The following is a 9,051-nucleotide window of genomic DNA, read 5'->3' on the forward strand; positions in this document are numbered from 1 at the left end:
GTCCCATCAAACAGGGCGGCATGGTGGCGCAGTGGTTAGCATCGCAGCCTCACAGCTCCAGCGACCCGGGTTCAATTCTGGGTACTGCCTGTGTGGAGTTTGCAAGTTCTCCTTGTGTCTGCGTGGGTTTCCTCTGGGTGATCCGGTTTCCTCCCACATGCCAAAGATTTGCAGGTTGATAGGTTAATTGGCCATTATAAATTGCCCCTGGTATGGGTACGTGTTAGGGAAATATAGGGTGGGTAGGAATATGGAATTAGTGTCGGATTAGTATAAATGGGTGGTTGATGGTCGGCACAGACTCGGTGGGCCGAAGGGCCTGTTTCAGTGCTGTGTCTCGAAACTAAGCTAAACTCAACTCCCAGGACAGGTACAGCACAGTGGTTGGCTGCTGGCTAATTGGAGGTGCTGCGTGCAACAACGAGGTGCACCTGACTGTTGTTGTGTGCAGAGGCTGGAGGCTGCAGACGCTGTGACTGCTGCAAGAGGGAGAGACTGAGATTGAAACAAAGGTTTTCCATCTGTCTTTATTCTGAAAGAGGAAAGCAGGAGGCTCGAAGAAGTGACATCGCTTGTGCATTTGGATTTTGAAGCCCTTTCATTGATTGTTGTGGGGAGGGGGAAAGGAAGAGACTGGAAGACCTTGGGTGGGTTGTTTGTTTGAAAAGGGAGCTCCTGTGTTTAACAGCATTGAATAGGAGCTCCGTCCCCACCCCAACGAGTTAGCCTGAATAGCTGGAGCTGCCCAGGTGAAGAGACTTTCTCTGAACTGCTTCAAACCACACCAGAAGCAGAGTGTGCCTGGGCAACTGCAGCTGTCCCAGGTGAAGACATCGTACCCCCTCCCACCACCAACTGGAAGACCAGCAAAAGGACAGCCTGAATTAACACTGGCAAAGAAACTGATTCCTCATGACCCTCCTCTCGTTCAGCCTCTCTCCCTAGCCATACCCTCCAGTCTGTGACTTTTGGGAAAATTTGTTGCTGTTACTTGTTATTCCTTTCTCTCGATATCTATTTTTATTATTTTTTTCTCTCAACGGTGGGTGCGACTCTACAACCCCATGGCTTCACAGTCCTGTCTGGTGGTGCCTTCCTATGCTGCAGCAGCTGCAGCAGCTGCTCCTGTGGCCCCGTCACCATTTAAAATAGTGACATCAAAGCATGGGGTGAAGAGTTAAACGCACCTCAATATGTCTTTAGAGGCCTGTGTAAATGCAATGGCCGATGTTATCGGCCCCTTGGCCATTGTGGCAGCCTCAAATATGTGCGGGAATGCTGTGTTCTTCCTGAAGTCCGAGCCAGCGGTGTCCCTGGATCTGAATAAAGGTCGCACTGTGGGTGGGATGTTCCTGCCGGTGGATCCTTTGGGGGCCACTGCGCAGTAGATAATGTTATCAAATATCCCGTCCCTCATTCCCAGTGAGCTCCTCCTCCCCCACCTGCACCATCTGGGGGAGGTACGGTCGGGGATCACCCCAATGCCACTTCGGGATCACAGCCTTCGACATGTCTACTCCATCCGCCGTCGGCAGATATTTATGCAGTTGGTGCGGGAGGAGGTCTTGGAGGGCCGTTTCGATGCAGAGTTCCAGGGGACGCCCTGCTGCGTCTTCTGTACCTCGGACGGGGTGCGGTGCAACGTCTGCAAGGGGCTGGGTCATGTTCATAAGAGCTGGCCCAACCTTCCGTCAGCCAACTCCACCTCTCCGGCCCAGTGTGGCGCCACTGCACCTCCTTCCACTCCCCCCAAACTTCCTACAGACACCACTCAGTCGGTTCTGGAGGCAGTGGTTTTCACAGCCTGCAGCAGGGAGCAGAGTGCCCTTCCGAAAAGAAAGAAAGCATGGATGAAAAATAAACACCAAGGGTTTAGAATTAGAATTAGAATTAGAATTAGAACATTACAGCGCAGTACAGGCCCTTCGGCCCTCGATGTTGCGCCGACCTGTGAAACCATCTGACCTACACGACTCCATTTTCATCCATATGTCTATCCAATGACCACTTAAATGCCCTTAAAGTTGGAGAGTCTACTACTTTTGCAGGCAGGGCGTTCCACGCCCCTACTACTCTCTGAGTAAAGAAACTACCTTAACATCTGTCCTATATCTATCACCCCTCAACTTAAAGCTATGTCCCCTCGTGTTTGCCATCACCATCCGAGGAAAAAGACTCTCACTATCCACCCTAACTAACCCTCTGATTATCTTATATGTCTCTATTAAGTCACCTCTCCTCCTCCTTCTCTCCAACGAAAACAACCTCAAGTCCCTCAGCCTTTCCTCGTAAGACCTTCCTTCCATACCAGGCAACATCCTAGGAAATCTCCTCTGCACCCTTTCCAAAGCTTCCACATCCTTCCTATAATGCAGTGACCAGAACTGCACGCAATACTCCAGGTGTGGCTGCACCAGAGTTTTGTACAGATGCAGCATGACCTCGTGGCTCCGAAACTCGATCCCCCTACTAATAAAAACTAACACACCATATGCCTTCTTAACAGCCCTATTAACCTGGGTAGCAACTTTCAGGGATTTATGTACCTGGACACCAAAATCTCTCTGTTCATCTGCACTACCAAGAATCTTCCAATTAGCAAAGTACTCTGCATTCCTGTTCCTCCTTCCAAAGTGAATCACCTCACACTTTTCCGCATGAAACTCCATTTGCCATCTCTCAGCCCAGCTCTGCAGCCTATCTATGTCTCTCTGTCCCCTACAACATCCTTGGGCACTATCCACAACTCCACCGACCTTCGTGTCATCCGCAAATTTACTAACCCACCCTTCTACGCCCTCATCCAGGTCATGTATAAAAATGACAAACAGCAGTGGCCCCAAAACAGATCCTTGCGGTACACCACTAGTAACTAAACTCCAGGATGAACATTTGTCATCAACCACCACCCTCTGTCTTCTTTCAGCTAGCCAATTTCTGATCCAAAGCTCTAAATCACCTTCAACCCCATACTTCCGTATTTTCTGCAATAGCCTACCGTGGGGAACCTTATCAAACGCCTTACTGAAATCCATATACACCACATCCACTGCTGTACCCTCATCCACCTGTTTGGTCACCTTCTCGAAAAACTCAATATGGTTTGTGAGGCACGACCTACCCTTCACAAAACCGTGCTGACTATCGCTAATGAACTTATTCTTTTCAAGTTGATTATAAATCCTATCTCTTATAACCTTTTCCAACATTTTACCCACAACCGAAGTAAGGCTCGCAGGTCTATAATTACCAGGGCTGTCTCTACTCCCCTTCTTGAACAAGGGGACAACATTTGCTATCCTCCAGTCCTCCGGCACTATTCCTGTCGACAATGACAACATAAAGATCAAGGACAAAGGCTCTGCAATCTCCTCCCCGGCTTCCCAGAGAATCCTAGGATAAATCCCATCTGGCCCAGGGGACTTATCTATTTTCACACTTTCCAAAATTGCTAACACCTCCTCCTTGTGAACCTCAATCCCATCTAGCCTAGTAGCCTGAATCTCAGTATTCTCCTCGACAACATTTTCTTTCTCTACTGTAAATACTGACGAAAAATATTCATTTAACGCTTCCCCTATCTCCTCTGATTCCACACACAACTTCCCACTACTATCCTTGATTGGCCCTAATATAACTCTAGTCATTCTTTTATTCCTGATATACCTATAGAAAGCCTTAGGGTTTTCCTTGATCCTATCCGTCATTGACATCTCGTGTCCTCTCCTTGCTCTTCTTAGCTCTCCCTTTAGATCCTTCCTGGCTAGCTTGTAACTCTCAAGCGCCCTAACTGAGCCTTCACGTCTCATCCTAACAGAAGCCTTCTTCTTCCTTTTGACAAGCGCTTCAACTTCTTTAGTAAACCACGGCTCCCTCGCTCGACAACTTCCTCCCTGCCTGACAGGTACATACTTATCAAGGACACGCAGTAGCTGCTCCTTGAGTAAGCTCCACATTTCGATTGTGCCCATCCCCTGCAGTTTCCTTCCCCATCCTACGCATCCTAAATCTTGCCTAATCGCATCAACATTACCTTTCCCCCAGCTATAATTCTTGCCTTGCGGTATATACCTGTCCCTGCCCATCGCTAAGGTAAACCTAACCGAATTGTGATCAGGATCACCAAAGTGCTTACATACATCTAAATCTAACACCTGGCCGGGTTCATTACCCAGTACCAAATCCAATGTGGCATCGCCCCTGGTTGGCCTGTCTACAAACTGTGTCAGAAAACCCTCCTGCACACACTGGACAAAAACTGACCCATCTAAAGTACTCGAACTATAGTATTTCCAGTCAATATTTGGAAAGTTAAAGTCCCCCATAACAACTTCCCTGTTACTCTCGCCCATGTCGAGAATCATCTTCGCTATCCTTTCCTCTACATCTCTGGAACTATTCGGAGGTCTATAGAAGACTCCCAACAGGGTGACCTCTCCTCTCCTGTTTCTAACCTCGGCCCATACTACCTCAGTAGACGAGTCCTCAAACGTCCTTTCTGCCGCTGTAATACTCTCCTTGATTAACAATGCCACACCCCTCCTCTTTTACCATCTTCTCTTTTCTTACTGAACAGAGCTGGCCCTCAGCTGGCCCTCAGCCATTGTTCGAATCTAGCGCTGATCATCCAGTCCGTCCATGCTTCCCTCAAGAAAGCGGGCAAGGGCTCGGGCATGAAACTGGTTGAGAGGCGCCAATTTAATGCGTTCCTCGATGGGTTGCTGGGGTAGATGAAGGCCAGGTGCACTTCTGCTCCGTCCTCACAGTGAGGTGTTGGTGATGGTTATTAAGTACCTTTGACATGAAGATAACCATAGCCAGCCTCAGCATCAATGGCAGCAGGGGATCTCACCGCAGATTTCACAATCTATCTGTCCTCAGGGGTTTGAGATATGCGGTGAGTTTTCTGCAGGAAAACCACACCGTTCTGGGAGACAAAGCCACCTGGCTCCTGGAGTGGCAGAGTGGCGTCTACATGAGTCACATCACCCCTATTTCTAGTGGTCTGGCTATCTTGTTGGTCCCGACTTTTCAGCGAGAGATCATGGGGTGAAAGGAGCCAATGCCGGGTCACTTGCTCCACCTTGCCGTTCACCTGGGTATCGTGCCGTTCCACCTTGTGAACGCATATACACCCAGGTCCAGCGTTTTGCAAGCACGCTTCTTTGAAGAAGTGTCCGCTGTCTTGAGCTCCATCGATAGCGGCGAGTGCATCAACTTCGGCGGGGATTTTAACAGTACCCTCGAGGTGGGGTATTGCTTCGGTCCCCAGTGTGGCCAAGCAACTGTGGAGAAGTTGAAGGCACTGATCAGCTCCCTCAACTTGGTGGACGTGTGGTGGAATCTCCATCCCGACTCCAGCGCCTTCACATGGAGGACTGGAGGAGGAGGGTCCCAAATCGACCGCCTCTACTTTTCACAGGCGTACTTCTTCCGCGTCTCGGCGGCCTCCATGTGGATGGTGCCATGCTCGGACCACCGCCTGGTGTGGGCGGAGTTCACTCCACTCTGCACGTGGGCGGGGTCCGCGTATTGGCTCTTTAACCACTGGCTGCTGGACGACGAGCGGTTCCGGGACTCGTTCTGTCTATTCTCGGCCGACTGGAGAAGGAAGTGGGGGCTTCCCCTCCTTAAGGCTATGGTGGAATGTGGGCACGTCTCACATCCGTGTATTCTGTCAGCAGTACGCGAAGGGGTCGACCAAGCGGCGAGAAGCCAGGATTGGGCGCCTAGAGAGGGAGGAACTCGGCTTGGAATCCCGCCTCTGTCATTCCGTCGGATGTCCTGGGTGATGATTATGCGCCTGTCCTGGGGGAAAGACTGGCGACCGGGGAGATACCCCTCTTGTGGCACAGGGTGATCATCGTCCTGCTGCCGAATAGGGGTGATATCAGCCTGCTTGAAAACTGGAGTCCGGTCTCCTTCCTCAGCACGGATTGTAAGATCTTTGCCTGGGCTATGTCTACCCGCCCTGGCTCCCTGCTGGCCCACATGATCCACCTCAACCGGTCCTACATGGTCGCGTGCCGATCCATCCAGGACAACATCCACCTTGTCCGGAACCTGATCCATCTTTCCCAGAGGGCTGGTCTATCTGTCGCCTTACTCTCCCTCGATCAGGGGAAGGCGTTCGTCAGGGTGGATCACAAATACCTTTTCGGGACTCTGCGCGCTTTCGGACACGGCGGGATCAGCTCTGCGCGAGCCGGCCATGCGGGTCATCCTCTTGGCTTATGCCGATGAGATGTTCCTCGTTGACTTGCGGAGGATGCGCGACTGCAGCAGACTTTTTCTGCAGCGTCCTCCACGAGGATCAATTGGGAGAAATGTTCTAATCTCCTGGTGGGTCAGTGGCGGGTGGAATCCCTGCCAGAGGAGTTGATTGTCTGGCACATGTATGTCGCGAGTGTTACTTGCCACTTAACAGCCCAAGCCTGGATATTGTCCAGGTGTTGCCTGTTTCAATAGGAGGCTTCTAAGTTGTTACCATCGAATCTGGAGCTCCTTCCCCACACTGTGTCCTGTGACAGTGGAAGCTTCCCAGGTGAAGATTCTTCATTGTTGCTTGATAATATCTGGAAAAGTGTGTGCCTGGATAGCTTCAGCTCTTCCAGGTGAAGACATCAGCCCTCTCCAACCAGAGTACAGGCGTTATGACTGCTCTCTAATTTTGCAGCTGCAACCATTATTTTCTCCTGGCCTTCCTCTCCCTCAGCCTCTTCCCCTTTGCCTCTGACTGCTTACATGATCAAGTTATTGCTATATTTGATAATTGTTTTTCCCCTCGCTCTCTCAACACACTGTGGATGTAACTCTTCTACCCCAAGGCTTCTCAGTTAACTCCTGTGGCGGTGCCTTCCTGTGCTGCGGCAGAAGCTGCTGCAGCTCTTCCGGTTATCCCATCGCCTTTCAAGCTTTTAATAAGAAAGCATGGGGTGAAGAGTTACACCCACCCAAATATGACATGCGTCAAGGAAATGGCCGAAGTTCTCGACTTCCTTCCCCATTGTTGCAGCCTCAAAAATGTATGGGAAGGCAGCGTTTTTTCCTGAAGACCGAGCAGACGGTGTCCCTGTCCCTGAGTGAGGGGCTAACTGTTGGGGGGACCTTCCTACCGCTGGAGCCTCTGTGGGCCACTGGGCAGCGGATCATGCCAGCAAACGTCCTGGCTTTCATTCCCAGTGAGTTCCTCCTTCCACATCTGCGCGATCTGGGGTAGATGAGGTCGGGGATCAGACCAGATCAGCTCGGTCGTCATGAGAAGAGCCTCCGTCATGTGTGCACCGTCCACCCAGATGTATTTATGCAACTGGAGCGCGAGCAGGTCTTGGAGGGGCACTTCAATGTGGAGTGCTGGGGTGGTCTTCCGCGTCTTCTGGACCTCATATGGGGCGCGGTGCTGGGACTGCAAAGGGGTGGTGCACGTTCATAAGAACTGACCCAACCTCCCAGCTGCCAACTCCATCTTGGTGGCCCAGGGTGACGTCGCTCCACCTAGATCACTCAAGCAGTTTCAGAGGCTGTACAGACCCATCCGAGTGGAAGGAAGGTGCTGCACACACCAAAACACCTGAAGGCACGTCCCCTGGTGCAGAGAAAAGACCTGAGACTGTGCTTGACCTTGAGGCTGAAATAGGGGAGTTCACCTGCCCTGCGGCTTAGCTTGGGCCAAGGAAATCTGGGAAGTGGGGCACGGAGGGAGAAGCAGAGGCTTCTGTGGGATGAAGGTCTCTGAGCGTCCTCGCCCCTCCCGAAATTAGAAGAGGAGACTTGCCGCCTCTGAAGAGGGACATGAGTTGTAGGGTGCATTTCCAGGTTCGGGTCCTCGAGCTCACCCCGCCACCATCAATTTGAGAGCTAAAAGCTCTGGGAAGAAACCCTCCGCTCCTCGGAATGGAGTGCGGGAGGGGAGATACCCCTATAGCTGTGGGTACTCTCGAGGAGGGGGCCCGCCCACGGTCGGGGAGCCTGTGGATCCCATGAGTGAAATAATTCCTTTGGCCGATGGGTCAGGAGTCCTGGGTGGGCGCGAGACCTGTGAGGTTCAATGCTCCCAGAAGCTTGATGCTGCCACCCGGGATGTGCCCGACCCAGAGACCAATTTCCATAATTCCCCCATCTGCTTGGTCTGCAGGCTCTGGCAGAACGGGGAAGGCCTCCTCTCTCTGCCTCTGGTTCTGGCTGTGGCTAGTTTTCCAGAGTCTGGAACTTCCATCTCTCCAGGGTCGCTCACTGGGCCTGGGACTGAAGTGGAGGTTGAGCGGGGGGGTGGGGCGGTGGTCTGAACCGCTGGCGACCAAGGGCTCCAGCCCAATAACTGAATCCAATAGGTACTCCTTCGGCTTCGTTCCTGGGGTGGGATCATGACGGAGGTGGGACCAGCTAGTGTGGCTGGGATGTCTGCCCCATAGTCTGTGCTGGGTGTGTTCGCCGCTGACGTTGACGACCCGGAGCAGGATGGGGACTCGGAGTGGGGCAAAGAGGATAACATTGAATCCATCGCTAGTGAGGTTGTAGATTCCCTCGTGCCTCCCATGGAGTGTCCTCTCATCCCAACAGCGAAACTCCGGGACCTCCTTGTGGCCTGCAGGGGTTGCCACAATAAAGTTCAACTGGCCCTCGGCCAGTGGTGGAGTTTGGCGCTGATCATCCATTCCGTCCTTACCTCCCTCAAGAAGTCAGGGAAGGGCACGGGTGTGAAATTGTTGAGAGGCACCGATTTAAAGTGTTCCTCAATCGGCTGCTGGGGAGTAGAAGGCAACGTGCTCTTCTGCTCCCTCCTCACCATTAAGTATTGGTGACCCGTTTCTAAGTACTTTTCACATGAAGAGAACCATAGCCAGCCTCAACACCAACGGCAGCAGGGAATCTCACACTCTCTCAGTCCTCATAAAATGGAGATATGCATTTGGCTTTCTGCAGGAAACCCACACCATACCATGAGACAGAGCCACCTGTCCCATGGAATGGCACGGTGGAGTCTACATGAGTCATCTGACCCCTATTTCTAGTGGGGTGGCTATCTTATTGGCCCCGACTTTTCAGCTGCAG

Source organism: Heterodontus francisci, chromosome 49 (genome assembly GCF_036365525.1).
Source record: "Heterodontus francisci isolate sHetFra1 chromosome 49, sHetFra1.hap1, whole genome shotgun sequence".
NCBI classification, from domain to species: domain Eukaryota; kingdom Metazoa; phylum Chordata; class Chondrichthyes; order Heterodontiformes; family Heterodontidae; genus Heterodontus; species Heterodontus francisci.